Source organism: Ceratina calcarata, unplaced genomic scaffold (assembly GCF_001652005.2).
Source record: "Ceratina calcarata isolate Rehan_Ccalc_2016 unplaced genomic scaffold, ASM165200v1 scaffold422.2, whole genome shotgun sequence".
Taxonomy (NCBI): Eukaryota; Metazoa; Arthropoda; class Insecta; order Hymenoptera; family Apidae; genus Ceratina; species Ceratina calcarata.
In genome coordinates this window covers 1,308,985-1,323,979 of record NW_017165837.1, presented here as the reverse complement: position 1 = coordinate 1,323,979, position 14,995 = coordinate 1,308,985, and the positions used below count along the sequence as shown (strand labels likewise).

General features: G+C 42.2%; 1 protein-coding gene across 3 annotated transcripts in view; it reads left to right on the top strand.

The window, feature by feature from the left end:
* Positions 1 to 14,995, top strand: part of mub (poly(rC)-binding protein mub) — a 164,812-nt gene that overhangs the window by 16,760 nt on the left and 133,057 nt on the right. For all 3 annotated transcript variants that reach the window (XM_018027351.2, XM_018027349.2, XM_018027350.2), the window contains exon 2: positions 10,906 to 10,963. The gene's annotated coding sequence lies outside the window, so the exon portion shown is untranslated. The remainder of the gene's footprint in view (positions 1 to 10,905; positions 10,964 to 14,995) is intronic.

Below are 14,995 nucleotides of genomic sequence, written 5' to 3'. Positions count from 1 at the left end.
TGAGTAATCTAAATACTTATTTTTGTTCTCTCAGCTATAAATAATTTACTACTACAAGCGAGTCCGTCAATTTTTCACGAAATTCGGTTATTTGAAACGAGAACACTTTTATTTTGCCGTGTTGATTTTTACGGTAATATTGAACAACTAAAACGTTTATCCGGTCCATTTAGTTCTCGTCCAGGAAACGTCCACGATGAGAGGCGAACCACATTTATCTCCGAAACGGTGTTTCAAAGACCCACTTTGCGCAATATTCAAGATTATTCATTGTTTTATCGCTGAGAGAAAATTTGATATTCTTCGGTCTTGTACATGGGTTTGCTCGTGACAAGCTGGACGTGATAAATTTACAACGTTTCGCGTTTACGAACGATCCACCGCGAGAAGAGAGGTACACGCCCGACCTGCTTTATCTCTGCAATTGACAATGTAAAGCCGGGATTAAATGAAGAAATCGATCTTTCTGTCCGACATGTTACCGGAGAATAATTGATGCCACAAAGAATTTAAATAAAACTGACATACGGTCGAGTTGTATTTGCGGTCAAGATCGAACCACGTTTCCGTCGATCAAAAGTCAATCTGTTTTTCTTATCGGTAGTTTTCGCATTTGTATAATACTTTTCGAATAATCTCTAGTATTTATTCATAATTCATTCTGTCGCATTGTTCAGAATCAGGCGCACGTACTGAAATTTCCATGATAGGCCTAACTGATGCGCAATTCGTCTCGTTGTTACATGCATCGCTTCCGCAGGAACGTTAATAATAATCCGCGTCGCGTTGCGTAGGTGCTATTTGCATTCCTCGGCCTGAACTTGTTGGCCGGCTGACTAATGCGCGATCTGCGTTACTGGAGATGTATCGATAGCGCAGTTGCCCATCTACCGCTGATCCTCGCAATGCTATTAATTACCACGGCTACTACATTCGCTCGTTTAATGTCTGTTTCATCGTTGAAAGACTAGTTCATTCTATACGACCATTCATGCAACTGTTACATTGTAACGAATATAAACATCCAGTTTAAAGCAATGTTAATTATAGATAATGGAAAGTGGGGCAATTTACGATCATTTTAATGATGAATCTTTTATTACTAAGTACAATCACAATCATTAAATTAAGTATTGAGAATGTTGGCTGACTAGAACACGTGTTTTATCACTGAAATTATCATAGAACACGTGTTTGATTACTGAAATTTTCATGTTCCCATTTCTTGCTTCATATTTTCAAAACGAGAAAGATGGTGGCTTATGTATTGGTAAATCCTATGTCGCGAAATAGTAATGGCTCAATTGAAACACGATTGCACGAGGACTAGAAAATGTCCGCGCCGGGTGGTTGGTTAAAAAAGAAAATGAAAGAAATGTGCAACGGAAAAGCATCCGGCACGGCGTCAAAGGGCCGTGTAACGTTTCGTCGACGTAGTGTGCAGACGTGGTCGTGGGCGCGTTTCAACCATCGCGTCGCGTCATCCGCGTCGGCTATGCCGGAGACACAGTCTCGTGCTTCCAAAGGAATTCTCGAAAGGTGGCCACGGCGCAACTCATGCAATATATCTGACACTTACTTTGTTGGTGCCGCGACTGAATTCGACTCCCGGTAGAGAGCAGAAACGCTCCAATTTTCTTCCCTCGAATCGCGATCCAGCCACGCCGTCGTCCTCGACGTCGCCGAGCCGTCTTTCGTGCCAAGAAATTGGCACCGTTCTCGATAAGCAGTCATCGATAAGCACTCGCACACAATACGAGCCCGACTTTTGTTCTCCGATCCTTCGGATCGTCGAGTTTTCTGCAGATCATATTTTGTGCGCGATCGAGCTTCGTGACGGTGGAAATAAAACTACGTCAAAGTTTGGCCTTAATTTTAATTCAATCGCTTGTTTTAACTGCCGGCAGGTGCGAAAATTTCTAGTCAATACACGACGAAATTACTTAAACACTTTTAACGCAAATACATATTTAATAGGCGTATAATTGCAGCAATCTGATCATTGTATTTAATTGGTGTATAATGACAGTTCTCTTGTCACTATCAAATCGTAATATCAATTTTTAATCGTCCGCTCACTCGATCTCTGAAAATTCTTTATTTACCCGAATTAATTTCCCTCATCTTATTCCCCAACTGCTCTGTACACTTGCCGTTATGAACACATACCGTTATAGCTTTTTCATTTCCTGGCGTACCGTTGCGCCCGTTCGTTTAAGGCTGTTTCAACAAACTGTTTTCCGTGTCGAGTTTTTTCATGCGCGATTTGATCCGTATAATGGAACGTAAGCGAGGATTATTATTTGCTTTGCGATTATTCATTCCACGGAGGTAAAACGTTATCTTTTAATATCATTCCAAAGAAGGGGATCTACTCTTACGATTATAGTATTAGTGAAATACAATCTGTAGGCTTTACAGAGTCGCTTGCAGGGGGTGTAAAGGATACATAGATGCAAGGATTAAAAGTCTTAAGGGCAAAAATAAATCTGAATTTAGATTTCATTTTTTCCAATTATAAAATACTAGCTTCCAATGTTTCGTGCATAATTTCACTTGAGGCATTATGCTCCACCTAAACGAGGAGAAATCATGCGTATTCGACGAATTTTGATAAGGCGGAGCGACAAATTTCTCCGGTAGTAGGCGGCACAATGATTTACGCGGTCTGGATTCGAACAGGGGCACGCAGTCAGGTGCGTGTGCGTTCTGGCGTGAGTCTAGGGGCGCGCGAGAGGCCCCACCGGCTCATGAAACATTCATGCGGACACTGCCACCGTGACACCGCTTAAAACTGCGTGCAAAAAATGCGCAAGCTCGTGCGAGGGTGATATAGGCACGTTCAAACGATTTCGCGGTTACGTGATTTTCCGCGTTGATTTCTCTCGCGAGAGTCTCTCAGAAAATCCCCTTCGTTGTTGCGTCGAATTTCGTTACGCTTCCCGTCGAAGAATCCGAAAGGTGACCTCTTTTCTGAACGTAATATCTCTGTCTAAAGCCATAGTCCTCTTATCGTGACAATATTTTATTGACTAGACGTTCGCAGCCCTGATTCGACAATTTTTTCTCCATTTCTTTATAACGTTCGTGAAATCTGTTTTAATCTTGATCAGGAAAAGAGTACAATACCTCGAAACAGATAAGATAAATTATCCATCCCAGATCTGGACAAATAAATTTTATCGATAAATCGATATCCCATTATTTGGCAAAGTGTCTCGATGAAAAAGACTGACGGCTGCAAACCGTTTACACGAAACATTTTCAATTAATCTACCTCAGCTCTGCTCCTTACGAAGTAAAGAGAAAGCGAGGAAGTTCCCCGAAGTCGAGATGATCAAGGAGTAAAAAGTTTTCGAAAAAGCAACTGGATAAGATGCTTCATTCTATAGGAATACGGAGAAATGGATACAGATGAAAAGGGAAGGAAATGTGTAGTCGATACCATCGATTTCAAACGATCAATCATCTTTAAGCCAATAAGAGAGAGAGAGAGGTTCCGTGCGTTTACGGATCTGTGCTGTGTTCTGTGGGAAATGAAACGAAACGCATCTCTGACAGTCCTACGATTGTTCGTAGTAGCAGAGTTTTGATTGTCTGGCTATAATTCCAAATAGATCAGATCAATGAACTCCCAAGTGATTTTTTCAGAATTTTAAATCTGATATCAATCATCATATCATCATTTATCTGTCGTGTTCCTTGTAATTCATAAATTGTATCTTCCAAATTTAAAAGACAAAGTCAATCAGGTCTAGTAATAATTAATGTCGCTTTCCAATGCATAAACGAACATTAAAAAACGACATTAATTATTACTAGACCTAATAGTTAGAATTTTCGAATAGAAGGAAAAATCACAGGCTTCAAGATTGCTCTTAATCTATTTTCCATAATTCTGAAGAACGTCTTTCCCGTAGATAGCATTAAGGATGTATTGGCTATACAGTAAATCTCAAAAGTTTATGTACCTTAGAAAAACGCGTTTCCTACAATTAAAAAGAAATCAGACGTCGGAATAATAATGCTAATAATAAATAGCTACGTGCTAAAAAGTATAGAAGGAAATATCCAATTAAGTATTGACGCTGACGAAAATTTTTTTTTTCAAAATTGCGAAAAATGCTTCAAATAAAAGTTGTTTTCCTTCTAACTTCGATATTTAACGAGTTACGTATGATTATTTGGCATTTTATTGATGTTGACAAAATCCGACCATCCCAGCGTCGAAACGGCGAACTTTTGGCAAAAAATGTCATTTTTCCTTAATTACTCCTAAACCGTCGAATCTACGAGAAAATTGTATAGGACCTTTCTTGTAGAGGACGATGAGATCTACAATTTCCATGTAAAAATTTTTCGCTAGCATTAATATATAACGAGTTATGGACGAAAAACGCAAAAACAGTTTTTTGCAAATTACTCGTTAACTATTGATGCTAGCGAAAAAATTTTACATGGAAATTGTAGATCTCGTCGTCCTCTGCAAGAAAGGTCTGATGCAATTTTCCCGTATCTCGAACGGTTTAGGAGTTATTGGCCAAAAACAAAAATTTGGAAGAAATTGAAGGGGTACCCCTTGGAAAAATCTCGGAAAAATCGAAAATTTTTTTTTGTTGTTTATTATTAGCAATATTCTTCCGACGTTTGATTTCTTTTTAAAAAATGCGTTTCTAAAGTGCAAAAACTTTTGGGATTGACTGTATAGCCAATACATCCTTAAATGCGTATCAGGGATTACCGTCGCGGTTCGGAGTGCAGTGAGCGGATATGGATCGATGAGAAACTGATCAGTATGCTGGATACGCGAGTCTAAACCTGCGATTATCATATTTATGACATCTTCTCGTTTCGAGGAACGCTGAGACGTCGGCACGTGCGTGGGACGTCGCCTTTGATCCGGCCAGAAGCGTCTCCCGCTACGGGACATTCCGCGCCGTGAGTGAATAATTAACCCGTGATCGAATTAAATCGGAGGCCGTTAAATGGGTAGCGCGGCTACCGGGGAGAAAAATTCACGGCGCTTTCTTACAGAACTAATTATCGCGCTGACGCATGGATACTTCTTAATCGGATTTTCCTCTCATTAATTATGAATACGTAAACGAGGTTCGTTGCTAGCGACGATCATCGATTTCATTCAGGATCTTAGTTTCGATGAGTCAGCGAATTATGAAAATTCTTCGAGAATTATAAAGTTCTGAGAAGCTTCGAACTTATGAATGAAATGCTTATCGTTCGAAGTTAGAGATTCTTATTACTAATTTAGCGGAATTCTTTTTATACTTAAGACTGTGTTTCTTTCATTGATCGAGAGAGTCGTAAAATTCTTATTACGATTTAAACTGTTATTCTCGCGGTTCTCTCCGTAACAATTCGATATCGCAAACCACTAGGTCGTCGTCGAACTCACACAGGTGGAACAGAAGTTACGTTCGAGGTTTCAAACTGTGTAACGTAACAAAATGGTCACGTATATGCCCTTGTGTCGAGCTCCGCAGGTTTCCGTTAAACAATAGCCGAGTTAAGCAGAGTGAGAAAGCCTCGACGAGGGACGGGAGGGCGTAGGGGTGAAACAACGCCTTAACACGCGAAACGAAGCTGCAAAGTACACTTTGGCGCCCGGTGGCGTACTGAATGCGCGTCAAACGCGTTATTAATGTGCTTTTTGGAACATTAATAACCTGGCCCGTTCACGGAAAGTAAGCGAAATCCGTTTCACGGGGAGGCTGCGGCCGTGTACAAATTCTGCGCGCACGCGTTTCCGTTACGAGGAATAATTAGGAGATAATGGAATTTCGCCGCGCCGCACTTCATCAAATCGTATGAAATCACACGGTTTCGCGTTACTCATGCCGGAACGTTTATATCGGTTGAATCAAGGCCGCTACGTGCCGCGTAAATTCGATCCGATCGCAACGGCACGTAGACGAAACGGATTTGTTTCGGGCGGGCTTCGTTATATAGTTCAATGGTTTACGACGAGCGGTTTGATCATGTGCTACGAGCTTCAATGCCGTGCGAATTAAATTAATTATTCACATTTAATTGAATATTTGTATAATCATATTACCGTAGCTGAGAGTAATTAATGAGCGTCATAGGAATTATAAGATCACATCAAGCAATTTTATTTATCGAGACGTACGTTCTCTCAATATGCAAGCATCTGTGTCTATTTATTATTTATCAATTGCCCTTTCATTACGTTTGATACAAACGAAACGACAACGGGCTATTGAACAGAGCCGGCCCAATTCATCATTTTCAAGCACTCGATTCCGCGATCGAAGATCATTCAGCGGCGTCGAATTGTAAAAGTAATTCCTATAGGCACGATAACAAACGCGGCGGGTTGCAAAGTTAACGATAACGAGTTAATTAACGCGTCCGAATCGCGGTCCGTGTTAATTAACAGTAATTGACATGGATTAACGAAGTATTCGATTGGTCTGCGTATTAGTTGACTTTCACGCGTCGCCGCAGCGAGAAAGCGGCGGAAATTATTTAGCGAGTTGAAAACCGTGCGCGGCAGCAATTAAATCCACGCGAATTTTCATTCGAGCACGCAGTTGACGCGTTAAGTAGGTCGCCAATAAGACGATTCGTTTCGCTGCGGAATCGCACGTAGAATTTTCCCGAATAAAATCTAAACGGTGACATAAACATTCTGGGAAAAATAGTAGTCGTCATGCGCATCGTACGTCTCGGAACGTTCATAATGCAAACGAAATTGTTCAATTTTCTTGCAGAAGTAATTATATCATAGTAACTACGAATTCTTATTTCTTAGGTCGAGCTGGCATTCAGTTTTAATTTATTTTTCTTTTAACCGAGGTAAATTCCTTGTGGATTACGGAATCGCGCGAGTTTTCCGTAATCCGGTAACAGTGCGCTTCCTGACGACGTGAAAACAATGCGATTACATTCATCGCGCGTAGTAGCGCGTGCCGTTACCGCGGACTTGGCCGCGAACTCGCTAGCCTCTCTCTCCTTCTCGTATCCGAGAGTCGCGTCGTCGTTCCGTCTCAACCGGTGCCTCTTTCACCGGCGGGAATTAAAAATGTTTAATTAAAATTAATGAAACACACCTACGCGACGCGTGCCGGGGAGGCAAGCTCGGTAATTGGAGAGGTCTGAACCGCGGGGGTTCCGCGCCCCTTTGTCCGCTTCCGTCACCCATGGGGCACTGCCGTTCATCCCCGTGCATCTACGTGACTGTTTCCGTCGCGGAACTCTGTCTTCGTTACTTTTTCCCCCCTCGTTTTCCATTTTCACCGTAAAAAGTAGCGGATTTATGGGGAAAACGTCTACGCAAAACGCATTTTCGCCCTGTTTCCCCGTGTACTTACGCTACGCGGTGACGTCGTGCGGTGAGCGCGAGCGAGGGTCATGTCGGACTCGACTCGTTTTTTTTAATGACCGGAATGGACCGCGCTGATTTTCGGGAGCCGTCTGGGAAGTACGGGGTAGTCATTGTTAACGTGCCGGCGCAGTAGTTGATGGGAACGCGCAGAAAGTTGCTGAGGGAAATTCGGCTTTAAGCTGGATTTGTGGATCACGTTTTTCCCAACGTACAGGGTTAGGTGATTCCTTAATTTCCATGAACTTCTTCGGTACTTTTCCGGCCCCTGTTTCAACGAGACGATCACGGTAAAAACATAAACGACCAACAGTTTTCTCTCCATTAAACTGTTGAAGAAGCTTTGTTCCTCGTTTAAACACACTAAATCCGGCGGGATTGTCAGATGGCAAAGAACCGAGAGTACGGTATAATCGTCACGGTGTTCCGACAGGTTTTTTTCCCCCTCTGTCTCCGTTAAAAGCAGCCCGTCTAGGCTGCGAGGCGAGCGCGGAGCCGTAATTAAAGTTCAAACAGTGCGTTCCGCGCGGAACGGCGAAAGGAGAGCCGAGAGAGCGACGAGAAAAATTTTTTTAATCACGCTGGGTTGCATCTCCTATCGACGATCCGGCGAGAGGACTTCATTTTCTTCGGTGGGACGCGTCCCGTACCTAACGCCTCGCCTCGCCTCGCCTCGTCTCGCGTCGCTACCGAGTGAAACTCAATTTTCCGGTAGCTTTCCGTGCGTGGCAGTGCGTCACCGTTCGACTAACTAACCGGTTTACTTCCAATGTGTCGTGAGAAATAATAATTACATTTCTGGGGCATTCGGTATATCGCCAGGGGTGGAGCTGGACCGCTTGAAACTGAATAGGCAATTAAAAGCGCGTGAAAACTACGTAGATGACGAATCGATACGCGATAATATTTGTGCGCCGTGCGCGATTGTAGATTGAAGCGAGTTCGCCAGTGGATTTGCCATGATTATGTTTCTTCTGCCCGTATCACTGCGACGTGTGAATCGAATGATAAAAAGTCACCTCTGCGTGATTAATGGCAATTCGTTTGAGTCAGGAGAAACTGATTAACTTTTTAAAAGACCGACGATACAAGAAACAACGTTTGTAGATTTTTATCTTGGTGATCTTCACCATTAATTCCGACAATGTAGTTTCGTAACGATTTAATCGAGCGTATCTACAAACGTATATCTGGTTACGTAAATCATGCATTCCATTTTCCTATTTCACCGCTTGAAATCGAACAAGCACACGTTTATTATTATATAACACTACTTTATACCGTCGTTAACATCGAACCGATCATCCGCATAATTTACTTTACATAATTCGCAAAAATTAATTTGGCAAGTGAACGACAAAGATAAAACAAGGAAAAATTTCAGACCAAGGGTAGCAGAATTTGATCGCAATCGTAGTTTCTAATGTATGATAATTAACCTATCCCACTATCTATCGTCGACGTTCCCTCGAAAATTAGGAGGCAGGGATTAATCATTGAATTATTACTTCCGATGTTCTCTCGTCTGTCCATCCTCTTTCTCTTCTTTCCCACCGCTGGCTTTCTTCCTCGTTTTCACACAGTCTCATTTTCTTACTCGCTCGGTCATCTACTCGCTCATACCCGCATTCTCCTATACGCGCGCACATTCCCTCAACCCTTCGTTCGCCCACCCTTACACTTACTTTTTAACATACACGCGCACACGTATCGCTGTCGTTCCGTTTCCTATCTTCCCTTACACACGTTTTCTCGCTCGCTCTCTCACCCTTTCATTTATACGTACACAGGCGTACGCACACTTTCCATGCATGCACTCAATTTCTCGCTCGCTCTTTCACCCTTGCACTCACCCCCACACCTACTTCCGTCTCTCATATACAGGGTGAGTCGATAAGAACTGTCATTTGAGATGTCGAGATAGAAATTTTCAAGAATATAGAAATTAATTATATACTTCGTATTAAATTAGATAATCGATGATTAAAAACTGATTAAATAAATTATTATATCGAACAGACGAGTGTTATTAGTAATACATGTTAATGGTAGTATCTCTTCATTAGGAATTGTGAATTTATAGAATTTACGTACTTTTTAACGTACGTATTTACAGTAAATCGTAAAAAACTTCGTAATGTACATATCCATTCATTTTATCAGATGCACTGTTCCGGTTTTTTCGAACAGACGAACTGAACATCCAGAATAAAATCGATGATCGACGAATCAGATTTTAGACGAGATTCTTTCTGGAATCACCATGTATGATCAACCATTACTCTCTTTCACGTGTCGACCGTTCCTCCTTTCGCCCACGCGACTCCGTATCCGTATCTCTGTTCCTCCCCGTCGATATGACGATATATACGAGGCATCGCGAATTCGTCCGAAGCCTGACCCTTTAAGCCAGACAGGCTTTTCTATGGCCTCCACCTGCAAAGCTGTATTGTAGTGGGTCCCCCATCTCCTCGCGCCGCCCTCGCAAAAGAGTTTTTTGCCTCGTGCTCGCACTCACACGGCCGCGCGATTACTCCTCTCCTCTCGCGACGCGCGCGCGGGGGTGCTGCAAGCACGCGCGTGTGGACGCACGCGAGAGACGCGCAGACACGCGTGTGTACACACGTCCGCGATATCCCATATCGTTCTGCTCGGGCGTAGAGAGAAACCACCCTCGCCCGACCAACGTCCCCTCCCTCCCTCTCTCTCGCTTTCGACGGGAGGAGTGCTTTCGAAGCTCGCGCCTGTCGGCCAGACTGTCATTTCGATCCCGAAAGAGACTCAGCGGTTCTCAGCGAGCTGAATCCGCGTGGGCGCGCGAGAGGGTTGAAAAAAATCAGACCCAGACGCGAGCGTCGGTATCCGCTCGTTGCAGTCTGGCCATTGAAATCGAGCATGCGATTACGTGGGATGATTGTATGAATCCGAAGGGATCATTTCAATCTCTGTGAAAATATCGATTACACCGCCGATTTCTATCGACGAAAAATAAAATGTTCATAATGTAATTTTAAAATACGTGTCACAATTGTTTTATTATTTGAAGATTGAAATACGCGCTCAGCTTTTCATATTGCGAGTAGGTATGCACGAAATTCGTATTCTATCAGGAGAATCTGCTTTACAAGCTACAATGCTGTAATTGAAAATAAAATTTTAATGAGTTCTCGTATTTTATTAAGATTTTATACTGGCAATTTCTGCTTCCTGGGAATCTCATTTCATGTCACTCTGCTCCGCTTGTTAATATAAAAACTGTGCTGCAATAAATTCAGAAATAAAACAAGACCGTGAAGGGGGCGATCAGTTATCGCCTCGTTTCGAGGAAACATTACGATTGATGTAGGCGGAGTCGCACAGCACAAGAAAACTTTTTATAACGCTGTTATAAGCATTGATTTGTTTAATTCAAATAAAAGTTGAACGTCATTAAAAATTGATTAGATTCAAATATTAATAGAAAATTAAAAATGAATTTCTTATATTTCAATCGAGAGAAAAATATCTACTGAAATTAATTCATTGCTCGTTTCAATTTGCAGGAGGAAACCAACGATACCCTGCTGTGTCTCGTAAGCAGTGTGAATCTATCATTCTCACGTGAGTTCATTTCGCAATTGCAAGCATTTTTGATTATTAATATTTAATAGTTATATAACGAGCTCATAAATGATTTTCTTAAATGAGAAAATCGTATATGATTATTTTCATTCCATTGCCTATATTAATTATTGCAATATTTAATATCGTTGCTTTTTTTATAAACTCTTACTATATCAGATGCAAGCTAAATATTTTGATTTTTCGTATATCCATTGATTTTACAACCTCTCGTTATATCACTTCCAACTGCATGCTCGTATTCGTAGTAGTATTCGAGACAGAAGCACTAGAACGACCTTAGGCGTACACTGATCGTCGATCACCTAATCCGTTTCGTATTCTAAAGTCGCGGGATTTGTAGACCAAGTGGAAGCCATAAATTTCCATTGGTGTTCGCGCTGAACGATCATCCGATTGATTGCATTCCGTTCCACGAGAACATTCCAATAATAGTCCATCTTCGTTGTAAATCTTGAAGTCACTCCGTCAAGACACCCACATTCCCCCCGAATATACTTTTTTTTTTTTTCATTTTATCGACGAATCTCGAGGAGCCGTTCTCGTCGCCACGAGACACGTGAATTTCGACCGCGTCGTTTCCTCCCGTCGCTTCCGTCGTCGGAGAATCTTTACCGTCCCGATTTCACAGATTGAAGAAAAAATACGACTAATAAATCTTTAGAATTATAGTTATAAAATTTCTTTGCTAACTATGTAACTTTCAAACTGCAGTTTGTATTTGAAAGGGCAAAGCAATAATAATCAGCCTTCAAAGAACGTTTGAACTGAAAATTAAATTATTCCAAGAAGTTGCTCCTAGCTTCGCAATAAATGCGTTTCATATTTTACGATTTTCCTGCAAATGCGGCACGGTTCGTTGCGCTTTAAATTGCAGTAATTTCATCCGTTTCGATTTGCTCGAAGCGATACGTGTAACAGCATTTAATATTCGTATTAATTTCATGCGCGGTGATTATAAACTGCTGTTCTCCGCGTTTACACTACGATTACGTTCGGCCGGTCGAGAACTTTCGCAAAATAAGTTGTAAATGCCTCTACTCTTCATATTCTCGTTAGTCTGAAACTGAACTAACAAAATCTGTTAATTCGATGGCTACACCAACATCGCAAGTTAATTTTCGATTTACCTTGCGCATCACGAGAATTATAAATTAAAAGATATTTAAATCTCTCAAATCTAAATGTTGTACAGAATCAGACTGTCGTTTTACTAATAGTTATTGTAATCGTTAACAATATTATCCAGACTCGCGATTAATTTATATTGCGTAAAACGAATCGAGTGGGATTTCTGCGATAAAAAGAATTTAAACGGCTACCCGGTAGAGAATCGAAGCTCGTATGCAACGAATGGGCCCGCTGTAACGCTTCAGCTAGTTCCTCTTCTTCCTCCCCCTGCTGCCCCGTAGACTGCTACCCCTCAAGCGAGAGGGACGGAGGCAGAGAAGCCGGGGGTGCAGCGAAGAGAGACGTACAAGGGCGGGGGTCGTGCAGACACCCCCGTTCGCTCCCCTGCAGGCCGCCCACGCCATGATCAATATTACGCCCCAGAGCTACGGCATCCAAACCGACCTCGAGACGGACTTCTTCCTGTTCGAAGTATCCCGATGACTCGACGGGAAAACGCAACTTTCGTCCCGAAACTTCCCTTTAAATCGGAAGCCAGAAATTAGAAGGACCGCGATTACGGGATGGGAGGGGGGTTTTCCGACGCGAGGGGCTTGCGAACGCAGAGAAGAATCCGCGGAGAAAGTTTTCTGGGAAGAAAATGAGCGGAGGAAATGAGATTTCTTTTATTTTTTCGCTTGGAGAACGGGCAGGGCGTTGCATCAACTCAGAACTACAGCTTTTCATTATACTGATATCAAACTGTTTTTATTGTTCTTGTCTCAACTTAAATGTACATTACATCAATTTTATTTGTCGATTTTCGTGTCACGGTCACTTCGCGTATTCCAATGGCTCGTAATATTTTTTATATGCCACTGTAGTTATGGTAACTAATTCAACAATTCATCCGGCGAAGAAAAATAGTTAAATGAAATAGATGGCTGAGAGTGTTCCCCTTTCATCCATCACCATGTTGGTAAATAGAGTTTGGTTGTAGTTGCTACCGAGTTAGAGGCGAATTGAAAACTCGCGCCGCGCCGCGCCGGCTTGCTCGCAGAAAGGAAAGGCCGTTCGATGGAAACTTTGTTGGAAAGTAAACACCGTCTGGGCGGAGCTGTATCTGCAAAATTTGATAGTTAATTCCAATTCGACGACTTTTCCTCCAGTTTTTCTGATCCCAGATGAACGAGCTTTTGAAATAAGTCTGATAAACTCTATCCGGAGTCAGTACACTATGAAACGAAGGTTGCACCGTTGCTTAGAATCGACGTTTTAACAGTCTAGTGAATATGACAGACTGTCAGTGGATGAATATTTCTCGGTCATGCATTGCTCGTCTAAAATGTAGCGTGCAATGTTTTAGTGTCAAGCAGAATGAGAAAAGGGCTCTGAAAAAGGCAACCTTCATTCAATCCTTGAATATATTGTCAAAAGAAGGTCGAATTGAAAAGGTGGAACACACCGAAGTCCAAAAAAGATGTTACAATGCGACAATTGGCAGATTTCCAACAACAGGGTGGAAATAAATTTCTTCAATTATCCAACCCTTTTACATTTCTTTTTTTATCTCGAAACAATAGTCGTAGATGGGAAATTCAAATAATCGTTTAAATTTATTACGAAGCATACGGAAATATGCAGGAAAAGATGAAAAATAGCATTCGCTTGAAAATGATTCACGTGTACATAGATTCCTTATCGTAGATTACTTTGTCGTGCGATGGGAACACGACTCGTGACTTGGCAACGAGTAATTTCTGTTGCCGCGGCGTACGTGAACAAGCCATTCGGATGGAAAACCGGTGTTGTTGAAAAAAGATGAGGTTTCCGTGACAAATGGGAGCCCCATCGATGCACGGTCGTCAGCGCGGAAATTTCTCCGTCGTTTATCATTCGGCGATGGACCAATTGGTACGCACGTGACGCATAGTAGATAAACGGGGACAAAAAGTTTCGCGTTTGATACTGTGCAGTTCTGTCGTTTCAGCTCGCGGTCGAAACAACAGAACCAGAACATTTACTCTTCAATTGAATTGAAACATCTTTATAAAAATTAATGTTACGTAGGAAGATAATTATACATTTATGCTTTAGATAGATTTGCATTTAGTCGTAGAATCAATCGCATCTTAGATTTTAACGATACAGTATTTCGCGTGTGAATTACATGTGTATACTCCAAGTATGTAGAATCTCGATTCCAAACAATAGCAACTGGGCTAGTGCTCTCCGTTTCCCAGACGACCAAAGACCGACGGGTCGAGAACTATCGTGGGTCTCTCGAATACCCCATCAGAACCAGTTTATCGTACAGATCCGTATTTGTACAAGAACTGATATCACGGTTCGGTTTGGTAGAACGAGCCGAAGGGATTTCGAAGAAGTTTATTTACCACGCGTGCCATAATCATGTTTCAGACCCTCACGACTGTCTTCGGTAAGAACTGATTCAACGTGATCAGTATAAACGTGTATTATTATACTAATCACGTGGAATATGTTAATTTTAATAGAGTCAATTACAAGAAACGATAGATCATTGGCTAGAATGTACATAAATGCATTTGTCGGATATCTGTGTTCAATGGCTATGTGAATCGTCACTGGATGAATGTCTTGTTAATACATGCAAATGGACCTTTGTGTCACCTGATAGTTCCCAAAACGGACTGTACGCGTCAGGGAGGTCAGGGACTGTACGTCTGCCTCTCCAATCTGCAGGCTATTGTGACACTCCTCCAGTTCTCTGACTCCCTCTTTCCGCCCCTCTCTTTTCTTCGAGCAGGCCCCCTTCCGTCCTCTTTCCTGCCTTTTCGTCTCTTTCCCCCCTCGCTTCTGTTCCAGCCTCTTCTTTGCCGCCCCTGCGAGTTCTTCTTTCGCCACCCTCCGTCAGCCCGG